At 36.4% G+C, this 27,937-nt stretch overlaps 1 pseudogene; it reads right to left on the bottom strand.

Annotated features, from left to right (window-relative positions):
- LOC101132165 (uncharacterized) overlaps positions 1–27,937 on the bottom strand; it is a 169,592-nt pseudogene that overhangs the window by 85,932 nt on the left and 55,723 nt on the right.

The following is a 27,937-nucleotide window of genomic DNA, read 5'->3' as shown; positions in this document are numbered from 1 at the left end:
CATTCAGATAGAGATGTTTTGAGGACCTTGAATCACTTAATTTAATTAACACTCTTAATTTTTCAGATGAAGAAACGTTGTTCACCCAGAAAATTTAAGTGACAAACCAAGGCCACACCTATAACTGGTGGCAGTCCCCAAACTAAAACTCCAGGCCTCTAGTCTTTTCACTGACATCCATATTCATTTCTCAGAAAATATCACTTACTTTGGGAAGTATTGAAAGAAATATGGCTAAGATGTAAACACAAAATAAAGCGAGACATAAACGAAAAATAAAACACCGTGTTTAAATATTCAGATGGCCAATGATAGACTGGATTAAGAAAATGTGGCACATAGACACCATGGAATACTATGCAGCCATAAAAAATGATGAGTTCATGTCCTTTGTAGGGACATGGATGAAGCTGGAAACCATCATTCTCAGCAAACTATCGCAAGGACAGAAAACCAAACACCGAATGTTCTCACTCATAGGTGGGAACTGAACAATGAGAACACTTGGACACAGGGTGGGGAACAGCACACACTGGGGCCTGTCGTGGGGTCAGGGGAGGGGGGAGGGATAGCATTAGGAGATATACCTAATGTAAATGATGAGTTAACGGGTACAGCACACCATCATGGCACATGTATACATATGTAACAAACCTGCACGTTGTGCACATGTACCCTAGAACTTAAAGTATAATAATAATTAAAATAAATAAATATTCAGATGGCATATAATATGCCCTGCTGAGACCAGCTCGGTCAGGGATACCCTAACCCAGAGGCACTAGAGGAATTAAAGACACACACACACACACACACAGAAATATAGAGGTGTGAAGTGGGAAATCAAGGGTCTCACAGCCTTCAGAGCTGAGACCCCAAAACAGAGACTTACCCACATATTTATTAACAGCAAACCAGTCATTAGCATTGTTTCTATAGATATTAAATTAACTAAAAGTATCCCTTATGGGAAACGAAGGGATGGGCCGAATGAACACGCCCTTAAAACACAGATAGCTCATCTTTTGTTTGTGGCTTAAGAATGCCTTTAAGCAGTTTTCTACCCTGGGCAGGCCAGGTGGTCCCTGCCCTCATTCCTGTAAACCCACAACCTTCCAGCTTGGGCGTTAGGGCCATTGTGGACATATCACAGTGCTGCAGACATTTTTTTATGGCCAGTTTTGGGGCCAGTTTATGGACAGATTTTGGGGAGTTTGCTCCCAACAATGCCCCAACTACGATATTAGAAAAATCTAAAGCGAAGATTTTCTCCTAAATATACTTTTACACAAGGTTTATATATATATATACATATACATATATATATGCATGTAGATATATTCAGTATAATTCTAAAGTCATAAAACTGATAAAACAATTTAATTCTAAAACAGCCTCTTTATGAATTCTTTGTATACATGTTTGGTGACAACATTAAAATAATATTTAATAATTTAAAGAGTACTCAGAAAGTACACAGATTTTCCACCTTATTTGGCATGATCTGCAGCGCTGAAGATTACCAGCAGCTACAATATGGAGAGACAAATGCTTCAGCTGTTTGTTGTTCATTTCCGCCTCTTTGATGTAAAATATCCAGGGAGCCCAGAACACTATTTTTTTTAATTTTTATTTTACGAATCACAAACGCTCTGTTAGGACCTTGCTTACAATGATTTAACATGCAGTGTCAGGTCTTACTGTTTTAATGCTTTCAGCCATTTAGCATCTGCCTTTATTAATTCTAAGTTCCAAAAGCATATCTCAACCATCCACATCCTCATCTTCTGGAGTTCAGTATATAATGCCAGGAAAAAGTAAAAACAAAACAAAACAAAACAGAAAAAACTTTCAACATGGACGTAGAGAAAAGGAAATATTCCTAATGTTCATTTGGAGAAACCTGTAACCAGGGCACTTACTTCCATGTCCTGAAGACATTCAGGAGCCAGACAGATACTTTAGCTGCCTGATGTTTGACTAACTGTATCCTTCGAAGAGACTGTAAAATTGCATTTAAGTCTGACATCCTCCCAGCTAAAGCGCTGAGTATATCAAGTAAACAAAAATAAATCAACTACATTTTCACAAAATTGCTGAGTGCTTCTGGGTGGTGAGTGGAGGAATCAGAATGAGGCTTTTCCCCCTTTTCATAGAAAATCTAAGATAATGCCGAATAAAAACTAGGGACTGCAATTTTTCCAAATAATGCCGAGGAAACAAACTAGATCGCATTTTTAGTGTAGGCATCCACTTTATTCACTGACATTTTTGCATGCAAGCTTACTTTGGGGTCAAAAGAAGACAGAGAAAAGAGAAAAAATAGGAACCAAAACTTAATAGGATAAATGAATCTATCTTTATGTTAGCCCTTCTCTATCCCTAAAATACTTTTTACTATCACATCTGGCATTCATTCATTCATTCATTCATTCATTCATTCATTTTACTGTTGTTGTTTATCCAGTTATTTTCTTGCAGAATTAACACTTCAGTAGTGCTGAAGATAGCTCTATTGCTGTGTTCCCTTGAGAGCTTCCACCTGAAATGAATGAACATCAAGGCCAAATTTGGAACTACAGGGACAGTTTTCAGTTTATTCACTTTATATATTGACTGAACCCTGAGTCAAGGTTCCCAGGTCATTCCATCTAAATTTAGCTTACTTGGATATATTTGAACTGGATGAGTTGTCATTTCTTCTGAAGACAAATTCTGACAAGACCATTCGTGATGCATGATATTTTGTGAAAGTAAAATTCAAACTGTGAAATCCTCAGTAGCCTCAAGGAGTTGTATTTATAATTATTTTTAATTAAATTTCACAGTCAAGGTATGGAATATAAAATGCATATGGATGCAAACTGTTGCTAGGGAGGTTGGACTGTAGCAGAATGTGTTTTGTTGCATTAATTTTTAATTTTCTCTCACTAATTTCTCATGTGTTTGGAATGTCAGATCAATTTTTTTGTTTGTTTTTTGTTTGAGACAGTCTCGCTCTGTCCCCAGGCTGGAGTGCAATGGCGCGATCTCAGCTCACTGCAAGCTCCGCCTCCCGGGTTCATGCCATTCTCCCGCCTCAGCCTCCCGAGTAGCTGGGACTACAGGCGCCAGCCACCAGGCCCGGCTAATTTTTTTGTATTTTTAGTAGCGACGGGGTTTCACCGTGTTAGCCAGAGAGATAGTCTCAATCTCCTGACCTCATGATCCGCCCACCTAGGCCTCCCAAAGTGCTGGGATTACAGGCATGAGCCACCGTGCCTGGCCCCAATTTTTTTTTAACGTTGTCTCTGACTCTGGTATCCTTCGGTGTTGCTTTTCTCTCCTTAAAAGTTTTTCAGCTTTTCATGGGAAATTTAACTTCTAGATTATGAAGACTTTTGTTGCTCTGATCCCCTCTTATTTAACCCTTTTTATTCTATGTTAGATAACTATGAAATAAAAAAAATAAAGGCAGGTTTAACATGAATTTAGTGTTTGTTTTTAACTAACATCTCATGTAGAACGAGTTTAAAGACAATTTTCGATAGCATTTCAAAATAAATGTACACCAAACAAACTGTCATGTTAAGGGGAAACAATTTAGAATTTATCATCTTTCTACCTATTGATCAACACCAGGAAAGACTTTAAACGCCTGTAATCCCAGCACTTTGGGAGGCTGAGGCCAGTGGATCACCTGAGGTCAGGAGTTTGAGACCAGCCTGACCAACAAGGTGAAACCCCGTCCCTACTAAAAATACAAAAATTAGCTGGATGTGGTGGCAGGCGCCTGTAATTCCAGCTACTTGTTGGGAGGTTGAGGCATGAGAATCGCTTGAACCTGGGAGGTGGAGATTGCAGTGAACCAAGATCGTGCCATTGCACTCCAGCCTGGGCAACAGAGCAAGACTCTGTCACAAACAAACAAACTAACAACAAAAACAACAACAAACCTTTAACCTCAATTGTAGACTATTCCATAGTTGTGACACTGTATCTATTTAGTACTATCTAGTAATAGACACAATTATTATTATCATCCAAGAGATTTTCTTGTATTGTTTACAAAACAATAAATAACATTTTCATTGTAAGTTGACAATTATTTAACATAGTTGTAAACCCAGATGTTAAATGTTTGATACAACAGACATATTTCTTGACCTTACTGCTTATAATATAATGAGATATACAGACTTACAGGCAGATGATTTTAATACTGTGCAGTGAGTGCAATTATTAGGTAAATATGCACCTGAACTATATTTAGGGAACCAGAAAAGCCTTCTGCAGGAAGGGATGCCTATGCTAAAATTTGAAGACTTGGAAAGGATTAGCAAGAGAAATGGGAAAGGTTGGCTTGAAGATGGACGATGGGGAAGGGAAAGGGTGTTCTAAATAGAAGGATGAGCCTGAAAAAGGCCTTGATTTTAAAGAAAGCATGTGTTTGCGGAGCTAAACACAGTTCAAGGCAAGATGTCAAGCAGGATACATTAAAGGATGAGTGTGCAAAGATTTGCAGGGTGTGGAAAATGAACGGGCTGATGATGAAGCCGTATTAATGAGTTTGGAGTTTAACCTGCTGACAGAGTAGAACTACTGATGGTCGGGGGCCCTTACTAAACAGGGTAATGGCATAAGGTTGACTCTGGCTTCCTTGCTGATAAGGGGTTGTTATCCACGGAAGGAGCATTCACTAATGGAGAATTTTCCTGGATTAAGAGAGAGGGTTAAATTAAGACTTTTTTTTGCAAAAAAATTTATTCTGGTAAAATATATACAACAGAAAATTTGCCCTTTTTGCCTTATTAAGGGTACAATTCAGTGGCATTGATTACATTTATAATGTACAATAATCGCCACTATTTCCAAAAGGTTTTAATCATCCCAAACAAGAAACATTTACGAGACATTTAACACAGGACTTGGTGACTTATAGGAGATAGAGTGGCAGAAGCAGTAAAAAATGATGTCAAAGGCACTTGTTATTACTGTTGCTATCATGGCTTTCAATTTTTTTATTTAATATTTTCTTGAACTTTCTGTGCTGTCACTGTCAACATTTCAAATCCATGGGTTTTTCTTTTTTTTATTATTATAAGTTTTAGGGTACATGTGCACAACGTGCAGGTTTGTTACATAGGTATACATATGCCATGTTGGTGTGCTGCACCCATTAACTCGTCATTTAACATTAGGTATATCTCCTAATGCTATCCCTCCCCCCACCCCTACCCCACAACAGGCCCCGGTGTGTGATGTTCCCCTTCTGGTGTCCATGTGTTCTCATTGTTCAATTCCCACCTATGAGTGAGAATATGCGGTGTTTGGTTTTTTGTCCTTGTGAAAGTTTGCTGAGAATGATGGTTTCCAGCTTCATCCATGTCCCTACAAAGGACATGAACTCATCATTTTTTATGGCTGCATAGTACTCCATGGTGCATATGTGCCACATTTTCTTGATCCAGTCTATCGTTGTTGGACATGTGGGTTGGTTCCAAGTCTTTGCTATTGTGAATAGTGCCACAATAAACAAACATTCATGTGCTTGTGTCTTTATAGCAGCATGATTTGTAATCCTTTGGGTATATACCCAGTAATGGGATGGCTGGGTCAAATGTTATTTCTAGTTCTAGATCCCTGAGGAATCGCCACACTGTCTTCCACAATGGTTGAACTAGTTTACGGTCCCACCAACAGTGTAAAAGTGTTCCTATTTCTCCACATTCTCTCCAGCACCTGTTGTTTCCTGACTTATTAACGATTGCCATTCTAACTGGTGTGAGATGGTATCTCATTGTGGTTTTGATTTGCATTTCTCTGATGGCCAGTGATGATGAGTATTTTTTCATGTGTCTTTTGGCTGCATAAATGTCTTCTTTTGAGAAGTGTCTGTTCATATCCTTCGCCCAGTTTTTGATGGGGTTGTTTGTTTTTTTCTTGTAAATTTGTTTGAGTTCATTGTAGATTCTGGATATTAGCCCTTTGTCAGATGAGTAGATTGCAAAAATTTTCTCCCATTCTGTAGGTTGCCTGTTCACTCTGATGGTAGTTTCTTTTGCTGTGCAGAAGTTCTTTAGTTTAATTAGATCCCATTTGTCAATTTTGGCTTTTGTTGCCATTGCTTTTGGTGTTTTAGACATGAAGTCCTTGCCCATGCCTATGTCCTGAATGGTATTGCCTAGGTTTTCTTCCAGGGTTTTTATGGTTTTAGGTCTAACATTTAAGTCTTTAATCCATCTTGAATTAATTTGATGAACATCGATGCAAAAATCCTCAATAAAATACTGGCAAACCGAATCCAGCAGCACATCAAACAGCTTATCCATCATGATCAAGTGGGCTTCATCCCTGGGATGCAAGGCTGGTTCAACATATGCAAATCAACAAATATATTCCAGCATATAAACAGAACCAAAGACAAAAACCACATGATTATCTCAATAGATGCAGAAAAGGCCTTTGGCAAAATTCAACAGCCCTTCATGCAAAAAACTCTCAATAAATTAGGTATTGATGGGACACATCTCAAAATAGTAAGAGCTATTTATGACAAACCCACAGCCAATATCATACTGAATGGGCAAAAACTGGAAGCATTCCCTTTGAAAACTGGCACAAGACAGGGATGCCCTCTCTCACCACTCCTATTCAATATAGTGTTGGAAGTTCTGGCCAGGGCAATCAGGCAGGAGAAAGAAATAAAGGGTATTCAATTAGGAAAAGAGGAAGTCAAATTGTCCCTGTTTGCAGATGACATGATTGTATATCTAGAAAACCCCATCATCTCAGCCCAAAATCTCCTTAAGCTGATAACTAACTTCAGCAAAGTCTCAGCATACAAAATCAATGTGCAAAAATCACAAGCATTCTTATACACCAGTAACAGAGAAACAGAGAGTCAAATCATGAGTGAACTCCCATTCACAATTGCTTCAAAGAGAATAAAATACCTAGGAATCCAACTTACAAGGGGTGTGAAGGACCTCTTCAAGGAGAACTACAAACCACTGCTCAACAGAATAAAAAAAGGACACAAACAAATGAAAGGACATTCCATGCTCATGGATAGGAAGAATCAATATCGTGAAAATGGCCATACTGCCCAAGGTAATTTACAGATTCAATGCCATCCCCATCAAGCTACCAATGACTTTCTTCACAGAACTGGAAAAAACCACTTTAAAGTTCATATGGAACCAAAAAAGAGCCCGCATCACCAAATCAATCCTAAGCCAAAAGAACAACGCTGGAGGCATCACGCTACCTGACTTCAAACTATACTACAAGGCTACAGTAACCAAAACAGCATGGTACTGGTACCAAAACAGAGATATAGACCAGTGGAACAGAATAGAGCCCTCAGAAATAATGTCACATATCTACAACTATCTGATCTTTGACAAACCTGACAAAAACAAGAAATGGGGAAAGAATTCCCTATTTAATAAATGGTGCTGGGAAAACTGGCTAGCCACATGTAGAAAGCTGAAACTGGATCCCTTCCTTACATCTTATACAAATCCATGCATTTTTCAAGTGTCTTTGTAAATCTCCTGTAGATGGATTTGCTTTTTTCTCCACCAATACAACCATAGAGTGTAGTCCATTTATATTTAGGGAAGTATGGATATATTAGAATATATTTCATCATCTTGTATGTGCTTTGATCTTATTTTTGGCTTCTGGATATTTTGTTGGTTTTTTTTTTAACTTTCTTACTGGCACAGCAATTTATTGGAAGTTATTTCTCCCATTTTATCTCTTATTTCTGGAGCCTTTTAAAGAGAATATTATTTAGTATATATCTAGCAAGATTCTGCCAGTAAAGAAAGTATTCCCATGTGTGGGTTTTTTTTTTCCAGTTTGTTCATTTATTTATTTATTCTTTGAGACAGAATTTCACTCTTGTCACCCAGGTGACTTTATTTATTTGAAAATAAAGTAATATGAGAAGAAATGTAAAGCTCTCTTTCCCATTTTACCCTACTCTTCCCCAAGACCAACTTAATTACTTTCAATGATTGTTCCCTGGAGAAGAGCAACATGTTCAGGCTCATTAGTGGCACCTACAATTCTGTTTACAATGGCTTGCATTAGAGAAATAATAATTTTTATTTAGGAAGAAGACTTTTGTTTAATATATTGCCTATATTCTAGTCTCCCTAAGAGAATGGAAAAGGACAGAAAAAAAATTTAAAATATCAGACATAAAAATAAGAACAGGCTTCTTTTCTCCTTCTCCTTCTAATAGAAGAGATTGATAATAAGGTAGGAGATTTTCAATTCCAGTCCACCATGGTGAGTCTCAAATTGTCTAAGAGATTGTGTACAGTTATTTAAATTAATTAAGGTATTTACCCATTTTAATTGACAAAATTATATATATTGTGTACATTATGTTTTCAAAAATGTATACATTGTGGAATGGCTAAATTGAGCTGATTTAACATATGCATGACATCACATACTTACTATTTTTTGTGGTGACAACACTTACAATGGACTCTTTTAGCAATTTTCAAGAATGCAGCTGACCCTCGAACAGCATGGGTTTGAATTGTGCAGGCGCTTACACACAGATTCTCTTCCACCTCTGCCTGCCCTGAGACATCAAGACGAACACCTCCTCTTCCTGTTCCTCCTCAGCCTAATCAACATGAAGATAATGAGGATGAAGACCTTTATGATGATTTACTTCCACTTAACAGCAAATATATTTTCTTTACCTTATGATTTTCTTAATAACATTTTCTTTTTCTCTAGCTTACTTTATTGTAAGAATACTGTATATACTGTATATAATACATACAACATACAAAATATGTGTTCATCGACCACTTATGTTATTGGAAAGGCTTCTTGTCAACAGTAGGCAATTAGCAGTTAAGTTTGGAGAGAGTCAAAAATTATATTTGGGTTTTCAGCTGTGTGGATGGCTAGCACCTCCAACGCTTAACATTGTTTGAGCGTCAACTGTACATTGTTATTAACTGTTAATTGTGCACAGTCCTTTCCAAGAGCTGTGAAACTTTACTTATCTAAAAACACTTAGCCATGTATTTGACCAACTGAGCTTGGAATATGCTACTTCTTCCCCCACCCATTGCTCTTGTCTAGGAGTACTTTATTGTCTATAAAACAGTATCCTATAATGGTAGGCAATTCTAAGACATAGTTCCAGCCATATTCGTTTGAAATCTTAAATCGTCTCCCTTTGTCTATAGAGAATTTTTAAACTTAAATGCATACAAGGGGAAAACTTGTAATACAAATGGATTATTTTGGACCAGATATAATAGGAAGAACTGTCCAATATCAAGAAAGAATGCTCCAATTAATATTCAAATTCATATTAAAGTAGAAAAGCACTCACCTATCCCTGTGCATGTACATGTTTGCATGTGCTGAATCTGAGCTTAGTTCCTCCCCGTGACTCCATTTGTGAAGATGTTGTATAGAGTTATCCAATCACTCATTTGTTTGTTATACACAATCGTCATGATCTTCATGACTTAGCTCTGTGCACTCTGCCTAGACTATTTTTTTTTTCCATTCTTTTCTGTGCTCCAACCATAATGTATAGGGGGCAATTGTGCTATTCTAAATATATAACCTAATTTATGCCTCTGTGAATTTGCTTCTGAATTCTCTTTGTCATGAATATCCTTTCTCGCCTTGTCTTTTTTTCCTGTCTTGAAAATCTGTTATTATTTTACTTATATGGCAAAGTCTCCTATATGCAGTTTTCCAATTCTTCCACCACGACCCTCAAAATGCTACTTATTTACTCCTCTGTGCAGGGGATTCTGTGCATGAATCTGTGTTATCATACTACATTCTAGCTTATGGTTTGTATTTGAATATTGGTATCTTCCAGCAACTTGTGTACGAAGGAACGTGCCAAATCTTTGAAACCCTAGGAACAATAAAAATGCTCAGCATACAGTAGGTATTTAACAAGTGAATCAGGAAGAGGGAATAAGGGATAAAAGGAGGAGAGAGTAAGCGGGAGGGGATTGGCTGGGGAATACAAAGGTGCTGACTTATTATCTTAGATAAGTTATTACCTCCCTTCTTTTCAGTTTTTTGGAGGAAAAGTAATACCTATCTGGCAGGTTTGTTCTAAGATTCAAAAGAAAGGTAAAAAGAAAACACTGGAAATGGCCAGATATCTTGCTTCACTATTTAAAACTTTATCTAACCTTCATTTACTATTCAATGTGTAAGCAAAAAATAGAGTGCTTTGTGATGGGGCCAGTTAATGTAACAGACCTGAACTAGTGCCAATAATGAGTTTTATGTTCCCGCTGTGTTGACCAGCTTTCATGCAATGAAAACCTTATGAGGCACAAGCAGCTAATCTTAAAATGCATTTTATTGATGCTTTTAAGTAAGAAAAACATAAGATTCATACTAGTTAAAATATATAAAGACCCAAGTGGTATTAAAATTGAAGTTTAGGCTGGGCGCGGTGCCTCACGCCTGAAATCCCAGCACTTTGGGAGGCCAAGGTGGGCAGATCACGAGGTCAGGAGTTCGAGACCAGCCTGGCCAACATAGTGAAACCCCATCTCTACTGAAAATACAAAAATTATCCAGACATGGTGGTGCAGGCCTGTAGTCTCAGCTACTCAGGAGGCTGAGGCAAGAGAATCACTTGAACTCGGGAGGTGGAGCTTGCAGTGAGCTGAGACAGCACCACTGCACTCCAGCCTGGGCAACAGAGTGAGACTCCATCTCAAAAAAAGAAAAAAAAATGAAGTTCAATGTAAAAATAGCCTTAACATTTCCTTAGGTAAAGTTAAACTTTGTGTACAAAAATTTAAAAAAAGAAAGATTTCTACTGAACTTTGAACTAACTAGAATACATATCAGGTAAAATAAAAACTTTTTGGGTTCATCATTATTATGGATATTTGATTATCTAGAGAACAACTATTTTGTGAATGAAAATAAATAGGAATATTTTATTTTATCCTAGTAGAGTTAATCTAGAGAGTTCATTCATTGCTTCAGAACAATTTCACAAACTTAATTTATCATATATTTCAAGATTTCCCTAATGAAATATCGATCATAGTTTATACATGTTCTAATTTCAGCTAGGAGGAGCATCAAAGAAATGCACTCAAGTTAGCTTTCAAAACTTCTTGATGACAATTCTGAGGTACCATATAGTAGTACCTCAGTTTCTTTAGTCTCACAAAAGGAAAGTGTCACACTGAGGCAGCTTATGCACACTGCACTTTTACAAATCTAGAAACAGCATTCAGCATTTCTGAAAGGAAAAATTAAGATTAGTCTCTGTATTAGTCTGTTTTCATACTGCTATAAAGAACTGCCTGAGACTGGGTAATTTATAAAGGAAAGAGGTTTAATTGACTCACAGTTCAGCATGACTGCGGAAGCCTCAGGAAACTTACAATTATAACAGAAGGTGAAGGGGAAGCAAGCACCTTCTTCACAAGGTGGTAGGAAGTAGAAGTGCCAAGTGAAGGAGAGAGACCCTTATAAAACCATCAGATTTTGTGAGAACTCACTCACTGTCACCCCCGTGATTCAATTACCTCCACCTGGTCCCTCCCTTGACACATGGGGATTATGGCGATTACAATTCAAGATGAGACCTGAGTGGGGGACACAAAGACTAACCATATCAATCTCAATACATTTTTTGCTAAATCTAGGTAGACTTCTCTGCTGAGTGATCATCTATGTAGTACATTATAATCATGAAAGTTCCTGGGCAGTTCAGATATATAAGAGGTATAAGGGTATCTAAAATAATTTTATGACCATAATAAAATCACATTTGGCTTCTGAAGCAATAACTATGGTATGGCATATAGGTTAAATTCTTATAAACCAGGTATATTTAAAATATAGTTATAACCGGCTGGGCACAGTGGCTCATGCCTGTAATCCCAGCACTTTGGGAGGCCGAGGCAGGTGGATCACAAGGTTAGGAGATCAAGACCATCCTGGCTAACACAGTGAAACCCTGTCTCTACTAAAAATACAAAAAATTAGCTGGGCGCGGTGGTGGGCATCTGTAGTCCCAGCTACCCGGGAGGCTGAGGCAGGAGAATGGCGTGAACCCGGGAGGCGGAGTATATATGTAGTTATAACCAATGAATAGAATGTAACTAATAAAATTAACTGCAGCAGACTTATCACTTATCTCAGTAAGTGGTACAAAGAAAAAGAGGACTTTCACTTCCATGGACGTAGTCGGTAATCCCAAGACTGGATGACTCTTTGAGAATCAGGCATCTTCCATACTCGTTTTCTCTAACTTTGTCTGAAAATGACTGCTGAGATTCCACTTGACAACCAACATCTTTCCCATCACCGTCTCAGAAAATGGATCCTCAAGACTAAAAGATAATCCATGTTTAAATTCCAGTAACATAATGTATTCAAAGTATTTTCTTTGATGAAAATTCACCTTCAAAAATCTATAGTTTTGTTCTCAAGTGTCTATAAAACGGAATCTGCTAGTAGTCCTCAAGATTTTTTTTTTTCATATTTATCAGCCCACTTGCCTTCCCCTTTGCAAATGACTGTTTAATGCTCAGGACTATGTTCTAGTTATAGGATTTATTCCAAACACTTATTTAATGAATTTTGAAGCAAAAATTTTAATTGTTATTAAAATACTAAAAATATTCTCTCTTTTCTTTTAAAAAGATTTCTCTTTCTCTCAGGCAATCAAACTAAGAAAGTATTTCTAGTACAGAAAAACATCATTCTGGTGAATACTTTATAGCAGTATGTAAAACAGGATGTTCCCACTATTTTTACTGCCACAAGATTCCAAATATTTTAGAGCTTAAGTTTTACAAAAGTTTCAAAGAATCAACCATGAAAATTGCATGGTAGGCTTATTTGCATTATGTATCAGGGAGAATATTTTTAGCTCAGAGTTATTTTAGACATGACTGGGTAAAAATGAACTCTCTTACTATCCCAAGAGTATGCATACATTTCTACAATAAATAATGAAGAATGAAAAAGTATGAAAAATATTACTGCACTTGGAATTAGGTCTTTTCTCCAAGTTCTTTGAAGGGAGGTTAATGTATAAAAGGGCATCCCTATTCATGGAAATCTGAATGCTGATAAACAATATATAACGCTAGTGATTATCACCTAATTTCAATATTTATTGAAAACTGCCATTTCAGAGCAATCAAAGCACATCATGAATTGTGCTGTTATCTACATTTGTGTAAGTTTTCCATAAATATTGAGTTTCAGTCATTATTATTAGTATAATTTATTATTAACTTCTTGGAGACTTGAATCCATATGGAAAATCATTCAAATCTTACACTATCTTCCTTTGTCTCTATTATATTCTTTATACATATGATACAAATAAAGCAATAAGTTATTCAATGATGCCAGTAAAACGTATTTTATGGAGAGGGCTATTTCTGAGAAAAACTATAAAGTCACGAAACTTGTTTTTGATACCATCACATTTCCACAGTTAGTGTTGTTTCTTGGCAACTTTTGCATCAAAGACAAACAAACACAACTTCCTTTGGAATTTCAGGATGCTTATGTTGTTCTCATAGTGCTCACATTGCACTATAGAGACCCTGGTAGACAAAAGGTGCATTCATTCTCCCAACAGAATTCACCTTTCTAATCAGTGAAAAAACAATATTGCCTGTTCTGTGCCAGACATTATGATAGGAACAGGGTGTATATTACACAAATGATAATCACTTAAATAAGATGTTTGTAACATTCTTTGCCCTATAATAGTTCATAGTCTAATGGAAAAGATGGACAGGTAATTAATGCATACTACAATAAAAATAACATAAAAAATAACATTTATTTTTCAGGAACCCTTTGAAACACTTTACATGTATTAATCCTTACAACACTCCTAGTAGGCACTGTCGATACCCCCATTTTATAAATGAAGAAACTACAATGCAAAGCAATTAAGTGCAAATGGGTTATTGCCAAGGAAGAGGACATCTAACTTGACCTAAATGATTCAGACATTGATTAAGAAAGGCTTTATAGAAGCGATAAGCCTGAATTAAACTTCCAAAATGATTAGGTTTGCAATGATAAAGAAAAAATAATCAGACAGGAACTGTGTTCACAATATAAGAAGTATGGAAAAAATAGAAAGATATCATATCCACATTAAATATATATATTATATATATATATTTACATATATAAATATATATATGGTGGTGCATGCCTATAGAACCAGCTACTCAGAAGACTGAGGCAGGAGGATCTCTTGAGCCCAGGAGGTCAAGGCTGCAGTGAACTAGGATGGTGCCACTACACTCCCACCTGGGTAAAAGAGTGAGAGCCTGTCTCTAAAAAATTCTTTTAAAATTAAAAATAAAAAAAGGAACAAAAGGTGAAAAAGTCACACAGATGTGAGAATATATGCCAGATTTGGAAAGTACCAAGTCAGTATTCAATTTGCCTAGAATTTAAGACTGAATGGGAAGGAAAGGAATGAAGACAGAGAATTATCAGCCTATGAATGGTTCTGTGTGCTCTGCTAAGAAGCTTGATTTTATACAGGAATTTTTAAGATATTCAGCAAAAGAATGAATCTCCACCCTATCAACTCTCACAAAATATAATTTATTATTATCCCTTTTTTTTGCTATGGCTCTCCTTGTCTGTCTAATACCATTAAAAATAATTGGATGTAGATGAATATTCACTAAAGTATTATTTTTTCAAAGATACTTAAATTTCATTAAGATATATTTGAAGATTACAAAGCCTTCAAGTTTCTAAGACAGACATTTCTAGACTTATGATGTGGCTATGTCCCAATAAATCCACTGGAAATCAAAAATATCCTAAGTTGAAAATGCATTTAATACCCTGAAAAACCCATTGTAAAACTGAAAAGTTGTAAGTTGAACCATTTTAAGTCCAGATGCTCCTCCACTGAGGATGGAATTATGTCCTGATAAATCCAACATAAAGTAAAAAAATCCTAATTCAAACCAGGGTAAGTCAGAGATCATCTGCATTGGCATTTCAGGTGACTTGGCAGAATCGTGAGTTGCTTTTGGGCAGAGAAGTCATTTTCTTACTCCTGTGAATAATTCAAATGGTTGGTTACAAGAAAGTTGGGAGAGTAGCACGTTAGGGGCCTCTGGATTCAATGTCCAGGTCTGTCACTCACTTGTTGCAAGTAATTTAGCTTCTTTTAGCTTCTCTAGTCATCCATTTTCTCAGCAATGGAATGGGTAGGAGGAGAGACACTGAAAAGCAAGGTTATTTCAAATACCTTTTCAAATTCTTACATCTTCATTCTATGACACTAATCTTGACCTATTCAAAAAGCAAGTTCTAATTGCAGAGCGAGATTTCTCTAGAAATATCTTTTACAAAATAGTGTTAACTCTCCAGAAGGGCAACATATTGATGTGAGCAGCTAAAACTTTTGTATAACCTCCAAACATTTAACAGGAGATATTTTGTTAAATATAGAAAGCAAAATGACAAAACAGTAATGCTTTTCTCCTTAAAAGGGTCATACAATTAAGTCTGTAAGAATAGTCTTATGCATATGATTACCTCAATTTCACATTTAAGGAAGCAGAGTCACATAATTGAAATAACTTTTCACACATCACATATTTCAGCAGTGGTGGGGCCAGACACTAAACCTCTGTTGTCTAATTGGAAGTCCACTGCTTACTTTACCAAAACAGTTGTTCTTATGATGACAGTTAAGGCTTAGCATTATAGACAGTTTCATAAGCAATAGGAATATTTTATTTCAAATAGAGCTAGAAAGACAATAGACATAAAATCAAATGTGTTAATCACTTGAACCACAAAAAGAGAAGCTTGCATTTCCAGCAGTGTGTGAAGTATAAAGTGGAAAATGCAAACCTGTCAATGTGCCCCCATTTCTATAGAACCTGTGGTTTAGCAGGATCCCTGGGAGGGAACACACACACTGACCACAGAAGGAGCTTGCCCTTGGAATATTCCTGTTTATGTGAATTTACAACAAAAGTTGATCTTTCATTGGCATTAAGAAGTTATATAGCCTTCCTGAACCTGCTTTTAAAATAAATGTATCTACAGTAAAATTACCAAATTGTGTTCCTTAGATGTCAAAAAATATTGCAAAGGCAGTAAAATAGACTTCTTATGGTCTTAAATATGCTAATTAATGTTAACTTCAAGTCTCCAAGAAGGGGTATAAAGGCTATGAGCAATGCAACATTTCCCAAACTTTTTTGACCAATAAAACTTCCCCTACCAACAACACCTACACCCAAAAAGTATGTAAAGCAAATGAAAAGGCTGATAAAAATAAGGATTTATGTTTTTCCCCAGTAAAATAGAATAATCTAGAGGGACAGTGAGATAAAATTTAAGTTTTCTAAAGAAGATTTAATAACTTGATACCTACAGGGCATTTTAATATAAAATTTATGTTTGTGCTTCCACTATAGAAATACATAGAGAGTTTTCAATATTTTAATCTTTTGCCAATGTATAGTGATCAGAAGTGGCATCTTGAAATCAAATATGCTTATTTAATAAGACTATAGCATACCTTGGAAGTATGTAATAATGTGTAGAAAAGTCTGGATGTGTAGAGAAGTTATGGGGGACATAGCTGGTAAATGTGAAACAGATTGTGCAGTGATTTGTGAACACTACAAAATACTTCTGGTATCCAAATATTGAATAAAATTAGCAAGGAAGTATTATATAACTTTGTTCTTCCTATTTTACTATAATATATTTTAGGAACAGTGTTTTCACACTACCACAATCTGGATACATCCAGTTGCTGATAATATTGGACAGCAAAGGATTGTAATACAAAGGATTACAATATTTTATTGCTCAGATGTCCAACTTTAAAGACGGGCATTTTATGAGAAACATGGTATAAAAGGAAAACGCTATAACATAGGATTATCTCTTGTGAAACTTCACGTATGAAATAACACAGCTTCAACATGCGTAAAGCAAGAACTGCATTAACTGTAGAAGTGACAAACAGGAAAAGACAGACCCAAAGTGATGCTAAAGACTTTCTTCCCTCTCTAAGGCCATGAAAGATCAAATACACAAAATATTCAAACAGATAAGGAAAATGTCAATAAAATATTGAATATAATACATACACATAAACATATACACTGAAATGTTTCATTATATTAAAAAGAGACCCTTATTTCAAATGTTATGGGATATTTAAATAAATCAGACAATAAATTTGAAACTAGAAAAAGAAGACATGTAATGCTCTTGGGCTTAGAAAATGATACCCAGTGCATGGTGATTTGGCTTGCTGAGTACTTTGCCCTGAAGGACTTTGGAACATCTCTGAAGCAGCCTCAGAACCAAGTTACTCCTTCCTCAAAGATTCGATCAGAGGTCATCTGCTGTAACTTCTTCTACCTGATCCCCTCACATCAAGTATTGCCACCTAGAAATCATGCTCCGCATAGAAGCCAGTGGTATCATAATAAACAGCAATCAACAATCCAGCATTCAGTTCCTTTAGCTCTTCTTTCCATTCTAAATCTCCTTTTATTCATCAGAACACCCACATTTTACTATAGATTTCTGCTCTAATAGATATCAGTTTAATCTTTCTCCCTTCTGCTATTTTCCAGGGTTTGTATTCCTTACATTTGCTTACTTCTTTTTCCACCGAGAAGCTCCTAGTTCCATTTGTAACTAAATTTCTTACCCGAGTCTCTTAACTGCCACTCTATTTCCCACCTTGTGTAATTCTCACCAAAGATTCACCTAACTTGATATGTATTTATGATTTTTTTCTCTTTCTAGGCATCAGACACATGTTATTCACTATTGCACTAAAATTGATAATGTAAAAATTTTACTTTATGTATTATTTCAGGGAATTTTTATAAATTGCAATGACTGGTAGTAACACAACAATGAATATAATTACTATACTTTTCAAGGATTTACAAAATGTATACTCATAGTCTAGGAGTTACATACTTACAGGAATTTAAACTGACAAAGGCACCACCCTCATTTTGAACAATAGCTAAAAGGAAATAACATCTAATGCTTCAGTTATGTGCAGCTCTTAAGTACTCTTCCCATGGTAATTGCCATTGTGAAATTAATAAAATTTATGCAAATGGTGCACCAGTGAAATTAAGAACAGCAGCTAGACTTTGCATCCTTTTTTTCCCCTCTTGATTTTTACTAAGTAACCTCTAAATATTAAGGCAAATTTTCTTGGATATCTTAATTACATAGTTATTTGCACAAATGACTCTGTAAGATTTTTTGACATATATCTTTCAAGCCAAACTAACGTGGTATTCTTCTCTTACAATCGATTGTCATAAATAATCTGGTCACTGACAATCTGATATATTATTACAAGGAAAAGTAGAAAAAAAATTATTTAGGTTCATTTGACTTCTGCTCCCCAAATACTTAACTTTAGTCACTCTTTATGATCTGAGAAACTACAGAAGATTAAAAAGTAAATAGCTAAGTGCTCTTAATACTAATGATGGGGAAAAGGTAAGTAGATACACCAGTGATTAAAAACGCACTAAGATACACTTCAGATGACATCAGTGCGGACATCTATACCAGTGATTACAAACAGGGCATTTTAATTCTTTCCTCGCTTTTATTCTAAAGATTTTCGTAAGAAATGTTTGCTGATTTCAACTTACATATTAATAAAGATGTCGCTGACAAGTTGAATAAGTCCAAATTATGTTGTAAGAAAATGTTTAAAAAGAGTTAAAAACAAAACACTGTGACTAAATGAAGTTTAGTATTCAGGCTCTAATGATTAGATTGACCACTAACACAACACAACCACAGAGGATCATGTGAAATAAAGATGGGTGATGTTAGGCAATGTGTATGTCCCTACAAAATATTAACAATCTTTTATCACAATAATACAAGTCTCACTATCTAGTAATGGTATTAAGATATTGAAGTAAAACAAATGAATACTTTATTAAATTTAACTTTCTATATTGACTCGCATATTTAGTGACCAAAAATAAATTTAGTCACATCTACATTAAAAAGTAGTTTTCTAAGTCACAACTGTCACTTTATAATAACAAATGCAAAAGTAACTGCAGAATAATGATCATTAATTTTCTCAAAACTAAATCACTCACTTTGTATTTAAAATAATAAAATACTTAAGGGGCTTCTTGTCAAGCAATTGTTTTAGCATATCAATAAACACATATACTGTTTATGCACGGAGATAATTTTCTGAGAACTAGGAGTCAAGATTACTTCTAACAAATTAATAATCACTACTAATGTGTTTTATTTATTTTTGAAGTGGAATATTTAATTTTTATGTCATATTTTATTTCTTCATAGCCTTGATAACTGCATTTTTATTATGAATGGCTTCATATTGCATACACTAAAATGTATTTATTATTTAAAATAGAACCGCAAATTTTAAAATAACATTTGTTGTATAAGCAATTTTATGAAATAATTCATCAATTATTTTTAGGTTAACACATTCTTTGCAAATATAGCATATACTTAATCAAATTCATTTAAATTCAAGTAACATGCATTTTCTAAACACTGAAGAGGTCAAAGATGATGATGATAAGATTCTTCTCTTAAATAATTTCAGTTTGATAGTATAAATTAACCATATATACAAAATTCTAAAACGAAAGATAAAATGATTGCTATTAATGATAAAAATGATTGTGTGACATCCAGATGAGATGCAGGGAAGATCCTAGACAAATAGCTGATTGATCAATCATTTGAAGTATGACAAGGGTTGGTTGGTAATTAGAAAACTATGTTTAAAACAATGAGAAACAAAAAGTAGCATTTTTTTTATTTCTAGGAAAAGCAAAAGTTGTACCAAAATGAAAAGGAAATAATATACTAACTGAAACAAATAATATTTGCTAGTCAAGATTATGCTAAAACTGATTTATTGAATCACTTGAATATTGTTTAACCTTATCACTAATCCACAATCAGAGGACAGTATATAATGCTAAAATAAATAAGTCAAGATACCACAACAATCAATTTTATTTAGACAGATGGCAATAAAGACCAGAAAAATAGCTATCAGAGTTAGTATTATTAGCCCTGGGAGCATAATGGTTTGAGGATGAACAATGATCACTTTTTATTATTAATCTTTCATACCACTTGATTTTATTTTTAAAATGCATGTATAATTTTATTAAAATTTTACACAACAAAGAGAATAACTGAAGAAATAAGTGGAAGAAAGAAAAGGATTACAGAACTAGAAACTTAAGAAAAAACTTTCAGAAAAAATATCTAATACAAAGATAAGAATAAAGAAAATTAAAAAGGCAAAAAACAAAATATTTAGAGGATCAATCCAGGTTGTTCATCATTTGGTAAGGGGAGTTCCACGATTATCAACTAAGTAATGCAGCTGGCCTAAAAAAACCATCTTAGATAACACACATCAAGGTTCTCCAGGAAGGAGATCTTCAGGAGTTCCACCAGGTTTTTTGTTTCTTGTTTTACGTTTTGTAATATAAAGTCACTGGTGATGCTCATATAGAAGTAATTCTAAAAGTGACTTAAAGATTAAAATATTAAAACAATTAAATTAAAATAGTTTCAAAAGATAAAACTAGAAATACTACCGAAAGCTACTATTTCAAGTATTTCACAAAGAAAAGAAGCTGAAACTGATGGATAAATGCATTACCAGTGTCAACAGTTGGGAAGATTTTTAGAATGTGGGAAACTTAAGCATGATTGTAGGCAGAGTGGGAAGTCAGGGAAGGCAGAATGCAAATTTACAATATATTCGTGTAAATGTAACACTTTATTGAAGGAATGGGACTTGTTAGAGAGGAAGTTACAAGATGGCTTTCTCTTCCCATATCACTATCTTTAAAAGAGGTCTGTGGACTTATTCTATACCAATTCTAGATGAAATCTCAGGTAGATAGTATAGCTGTCTTTGTTGTGCTCAGGCATGAATTTATAGTGTCATTTTGAAAGACTAAATATTCCAATCCAGTCTTGTAAATCAAAACACAGTCAGTGTAAAATTATCATTTCACCATTTTATCTTTATTGAGTCTGGGAAACCTATAGTGGGAAGCTGGGGTGCGGTCAACATCTCTTTCTCTTGCCTCTTCTTATGTCACACTCACTGGCTACTGCTTGGGCCCAGGGAATGAAGTTGTAAGAATGAGAAAAGATAATGTTTTATGTAAGCAGAGTTGTCATCAGACAATGTGATCCTCTGGCTGAGGCAACTGTCCAAAACCAACTCTGCCATTGGCCATGTGAGGTCCTGGGAAACCCACCCCTGACGGTACCCACCAAAGCCTCCACTCCCACCCTCAGCCCCCATACCTGGCAAGATGCTTATATGAATTGGCCTCAAGCCTTAGCTGCCAGAGGTCGTCCCTCTGTTACAGTTATCTCCAATCACCTCCTTGGGTAAAATTCCTTTTAGTAAAGATAAATTCAACCATATTTCTTCTGTGAGGCCAACATCTAGCCCACAGAAAACATGACTGAACTTCTGCCCAGACTTCTGGAGATACTGAAGCATTTCACTCCTAAAGAAATATTTCTTGGCCAGGCATGGTGGCTCACACCTGTAATCCCAGCACTTTGGGAGGCCAAGGTTGGGGGTCACCTGAGGTTAGGAGTTCAAGACCAGCCTGGCCAACATGATGGAAGCCCTGTCTCTACTAAAATTCCAAAATTAGCTGGGTGTGGTGGCAGGCGCCTGTAATCCCAGCTACATGGGGGCTGAGGCACGGGAATTGCTTGAACCCAGGATGCCGAGGTTGCAGTGAGCTGAGATCGCACCACTACACTCCAGCCTGGGTGGCAGAGCAAGACCCTGTCTCTAAATAAATAAATAAATAAATAAAATATTTCTGCACTCTCCAGCTCAAGCCAGTCTCTGGCCTTTAAGCTTTTAAAGCATGACTCAGGTCCAAGTCCCTACATACTACCCAACAACAATGACAACAACAACAACAATAATAATAGTAGAACATACACCAAGCTCTCTGAGTGTCTTCCTGAAAGCTCCCCTCGGCTGATGCTTCCAGTACCTTCTCTTTACCCCTCCACGTCCATTCTCTATCTGGCTCCAGCCCTTCCTGTTTGCTCCTGGGATGGTTTGTCACGGCGTCCAGTCCTCTGGCCCTGGTTCTGTCCAACCCTTCCTGTTTGCTCCTGGGATGGTTTGTCACGGCTTCCAGTCCTCTGGCTCTGGTTCTGTCTAGCACCACCAGGAGAAGAAAGTGTGGAGGAAATAGGAGCTGAGGCATTGGTGGTTCTGACCCTGTCCCCACCAGGCTCTGGGTTGGCAGTGGCACTGTTCCTGTCTGAAAGACCCAGCTCCTCCTGGAGGCCTGTCCTCAGCTGTGTCGCCACAGGTCTGGGTTCCGAAACCTCCATTTCTATTTCCCTCTTTAGGTTCAGGGATGGTTACAGTTGCTCTGTTGCTCACACCAGATGCTGCATGCTCCATTTTTGTTTTCCCACACCTTCTCCACAACTGTATAAATCGTTCCTCTATTAACATTTTAAATGAAAACTCAGTGTGTTGTCTGTTCTCTACTAGGACCTCGACTGTTGTGCTTGGATTAACGAGACGAGGCACCTACTCTCTCTATGCTGCTCTCTAACATTTTGTACTATTCCATTGATTGATTTTTTTTGTTTGTTTTTTTGAGACAGGTTCTCGCTCTGTCACTCAGGCTGGAGTGCAGTGGTGCGATCCTGGCTCCACTATAGTCTTGAACGCCTGGGCTCAAGCAATCCTCCTTCCTTAGTCTTCCAAGTAGCTGGGATTACAGGAATGAGCCACCATGCCTGGACCTTACTAATCCTATTAATATGCCAACTACTCTCTTTAAAAAATCCTCATCAGAGTCTTACCAAATTTAATGATAAATTATAGTCTTATCTAACCTGAAAGTAGATGATGGCCTAATGCTTGAAGAACCAGTTGTAGAACTCTAAAAACACTGGCAGAAGTGAGTTAGCACCTCAGTAAGAATGTGGCAAAAAAGAGAAAATAATGAGGTCTGAGAGAAGAAGAAAGGAATGAAGTGTTCAGGCAAGAAAATGAGGAGAAATATTTTTTCTTCTGAGATAACAGAAAAGTAAAAAGTTATATGGTCCCAGCTACTAGGGAGGCTGAGGTGGGAGGATGGCTTGATCCTGGGAGGCAGGGGTTGCAATGAGCTGAGATTGCGCCAACGCACTCCAGCCTGGGCGACAGAGTGAGACTCTGTCTCAAAAAAAAAAAAAAAGAAAGAAAGAAAGAAATGTTGCATAACTAAACATATAAAAATGTTTCCAAATTAAAAAAAATGAGTGAAACAGTTGCTTCTGAGCATTGTAAATTTTTCAGGAATGCAATTATTCGTAGTCATTTCCCTTAGAAAGTTTATTGATAGTGTTCAATTTATTTATTTATTTATTTTGAGAAGCAGGTTTGCACTTGTTGCCCAGGCTGGAGTGCAGTGGTGCGATCTCGGCTCACTGCAACCTCTGCCTCCCAGGTTCAAGCAATACCCCTGTCTCAGCCCCCCAAGTAGCTGGGATTACAGGTGCCTGCCACCATGCTCAGCTAATTTTTTTGTATTTTTAGTACAGATGGAGATTCACCATGTTGGCTAGGCCAGTAAATTGTTTTTTTTAGACTGAGTCTCACTCTGTTGCCCAGGGTGGAGTGCAATGGCACAATCTTGGCTCACTGCAACCTCTGTCCCCCAGGTTCAAGTGATCCTCCTGCCTCAGTCCCCTTAATAGCTGGGATTACAGGCACGCGCCACCATGACCAGCTAATTTTTGTATTTTTAGTAGAGACGGGGTTTTGCCATGTTGGCCACACTGGTCTCAAACTCCTGACCTCAGGCGATCCACCTGCCTTGGCCTCCTAAAGTGCTGGGATTACAGGTGTGAGCCACCGTGCCCGGCCAGTTCAAATTTAAATCTAGTGAAAAGGGTCCTTGAATCTAGGCAAACCCTTTAATGGAAACTTTTCCAAATGTTTATTTCTGCCATGTCCATTCACACATTTTTCAGTATGATGCACATATAAAATGTGAATATTCTGAGATTTTTTTACCTTTCTTGCAAGTTATCCAACCACAGATTTAGGAATGATGGCAGAAGATGATACAGTTCTCTCACAACAATAACAGTAGCCAGAATACCAGCACGTTTTGCATTGGTTCTGCAAGCCCACTTTACACAAGTCAGTGTGAAGACGGTCAGATGGCACATGCTGACACAATGAGTTTGATTACAGGAAAGAAACCCTGAGTTTAGGGAACCCACAGCTTTTATAACAGGAGGCACACCTGCTTCTTCTCGGCAGGGAGACACTATCACAATCTCTAAGGCTCCAAGCCAACTTGGTCTTTGTTCCAGAGAAATACACTCCGCTTTCCAGGGCTTACTGTGCAAATATCCATGATGAGGTAGTTCAAAGGGCAGTCAGTGTCCCTACTTGTAAGATATGCAGAATTGCAAGGAACACATGAATAACTGTCTTACAGTAGCATGTACTTATATTTAACATAAATTTAGATTCACAATCCCCAGGATTTAAATCCCTGGATTGCTATCTAATCCAGAGCTTGCTTTTTATTATTGCTGTATTATATCCAGAAAATATTAACCTTCTGATAGGAAGCTTCTACTTCTGAGAGTCTGTGTCAGTGTGATTTTGACAATATAATATTGTCCACTGCGAATTTACATTAATTTGTGTATATAATCTGTGATATTATCTTGAATACAGGTATTTAAAATGTTCAATGATAGAAATTCACATATTAAATTAGTTTCTTTGATTTTCATAACTCAGATTATATAGTTATATGTCCAGAAAAAGAATGCACAATGCTGTAAATTGTACATCCGTTGGGATATATGACTATTTTGGTCATTTAAAAAAATGTTGCAGAGGACCACCAGGAAATTGTTATTGACGATATAACATCTGAGTTGAAAACTGATTAATGATGAAATACTTTTAGGAAATAGCTATAATAATAAGTTGTACATTTTAATGTATAGTGTGAAATCAAGAGAAGAAAGATGATACAAGTCAAAGATAGAAACTTTGGGCTATCAATGTGGAGTTCAGTGGAAAAGAACAAGTAAATTTATCCTGGTGCAATTTAATGCTGAGCCTTCTGCCAACTTCCCCCTATTCAACTAACCAAGACCTTACAAGATTTGGGAGGATATTCTTAGTGAACATAATTCAGCTGCTCCCAGCTTTAATAAGAAAACTCTACTTCCTTCAGCAGTCTTTTCCTTGAAGTAATTGCTACTTGCCTTTTTTCATCCTAGAGTGGTTAAAACCCAAAAGTCAAAATTAAGTGTAGGCATAGGACACAGTATCTAAGCTTTTGGTCCAAGGGACAGAGGTAACCTTGAGACTCAAAGGTGATGTCACCAAGTATGCCAGGGTAAGGTGGCCACATGGGTCAAAGCCTTAATTATAAAAAGTGTCTCCTTGTTCACTGTGTCCTCACTATTTAACTTTTTCAGGAGCCTGTGACAGTCATAGGAACCAGATCAAGGATTCTCACGACCCAGTGCTCTGCTAATACTTTTCCATCTCATTGCAGTAAAAATATCTTCTGCTTTAATCATAACCACCACCACTCACTCTTGTCTGTGTTTAGTACAAAGAGCAAGTGGCAGAGTACTCGTCAACTTAGGGGGAGGAGGAGTCAGTAGAGAAAGCATTCATGAAAAAAGATTTACATCTCAGCAATTTCTAGGAACAAAAGACTTATGAAATTCTAACATTTTATTTTGACACAGTTCTTTTTAGTATTTTGTTAGATACAAATACAGATTTTGAAAAATCATTTTATAATAATTACAGTATTTGCCAACCTGTTTATACCACGTAACTTCTATGTATAAATAGGTGGAGAGGTAGTCATACCGGGGGCCATGCTGCATAGGATCTTGCACCACAGCTCACTATCTTTTACATAATATGCTTTAGTATGTTCAGAAAAACATTCTTAGTAAAGGTCTCAGAAATTATGATAGAGTAATACCAGTCACAGAATCAAGAAAGGCATCTAGTTTAATCTACAAAAGATTTTAGAAATAATCTTGTAACATATCCACTAAATTGAATAATGAACATTAGACCACTTTTTATTCCATTATAATCTTATTTTCTCTCATAACGCTATCCATCAAAGAATAGATTATATTGTAAAAGCTCCTAAAAAAGTATCAAATCTGCCTTTGTTCCATTCCAACTAAGCTGTGTTTCCCACCTGTTCTGTGCTTGCTAAAAATAAAATGAAAAAATAAAATGACTATCTAAAGTGGTTTTAAAAAAGACTGTATCATAGATCCTGTGAAATCCTTCCTGATTGAAATCCTTTGAGTGGTGGATAACTTGAAATGGCAAATGAATTGGCCACAGAACGGTGCACACTATTCAAGGTTTGTTCATGGAGTCTTGTCTATCACAGTGATCTGTGAGCGTGACAACATCATCTATACAGTGTTCATTTTTCTCTTAGGTGGTCTGGGCATTCTTAAGCCATTTATTCAAACATTATCTTTTCAATTCTACCCTATAATTTTTATTTCTAAAGCTAAGTGAGCACACACCAGGTACCTGTACCTGGGTAGTGGTTTTCTAGGATATAGTAAAATGCAGGAGAAATTGAAAAGCAAATGGGTGCAGATGAATTGAAAACTCTTCCCTCCCCACATCGAAGCCCAGTTGAAGGTTAACATTTGAACAGAAAACATCTTCATAGACACGAATGGGAAAAGTTAATGCTCAGAATCCAGAAGTAAAATGCAACCATTCCTACTCACTTCTTCTAGAAATTGCTTTATAAGTGATCCTGAGGAATTCTTTCTCTATCTCTCTCTCTCACTCTCCCTCCTCCCTCATCTCTTCCCTCTCCTAATTCTGGCTGAAATTGGCAACTAAGTCAAATGTAGCTAAGCAAACAGAATAGAGTCTCAGTATGAGACAGATATATATGTATGCACAATACACATACATATTTACGTGTATGTATATATACACATATATATGTATTATTTTTCTCCTAATTCTACCCACAAAAGAAGCACTAATACCTTAAGAGCCATAAGCAAATTTTGTGCACAGATGGTTTTTAATACCTGTCCCTATTGAAAGGAACAAGAGCCTCTTGGAGAAATGTCTGGTTCCAGGGCTGGGACAAAGAAGGTACATGATGAAACTGGAACACCTTTTTGTGCCAGAAAGAAAGGAAGTAATCAAGAAAACAATGGGGACATGTCAAAAAGAAACAGGCAATAGCTTGAAGGGGTTCCTGCTGACCAAATCTAGGAACAATTTGAGTATCAAAATAAATGACGACTGCAATAGATTGTAACGATTAAATAAAACAGGATGATTAAAGTAGAAAATTATTCATCTATTATCATAAACAAACAAACAGATACATGCATACATAAATGGATAAATAGGCAGAGGAGAAAAGAGAACATTTCTTTAAATTAGTGTGCCAGCTGATACATGTGAAAGGAAGAGTCATGGAGTGGCGGTGTGGAGGGAGGTGGGGTGGGGAATACCATTTGCAACCATGGTGGTAAAGAATAATTCAGGCAAGAAATATCAGGAGAATACTTATCATTGGGAAGAGCTGGATGAGAAGCAGGCTGCTTGCATGTTCTCAAAGTGTCTCTTCACAGACTGCTGTTCATTACAAGGAGAAAAGTACCAATGTTTTTACTTAGCATAATGCATTTTCAAGTAAGTCTTGTCTTTATATGTACTAGTACTTCATTCCCTTTTTTTTTTTTTTTTTTTGGTTAAGTAGCATTTCATTGTATGGATATGCCCCAATGAGTTTATTTATTTACCAATTAATGGACACTATAGTTG

The sequence above is a fragment of the Gorilla gorilla genome, chromosome 16, assembly GCF_029281585.2.
Source record: "Gorilla gorilla gorilla isolate KB3781 chromosome 16, NHGRI_mGorGor1-v2.1_pri, whole genome shotgun sequence".
Classification (NCBI taxonomy): Eukaryota; Metazoa; Chordata; class Mammalia; order Primates; family Hominidae; genus Gorilla; species Gorilla gorilla.
The sequence above is the reverse complement of the archived record's forward strand: the minus strand, read 5'-3'. Positions and strand labels throughout refer to the sequence as shown.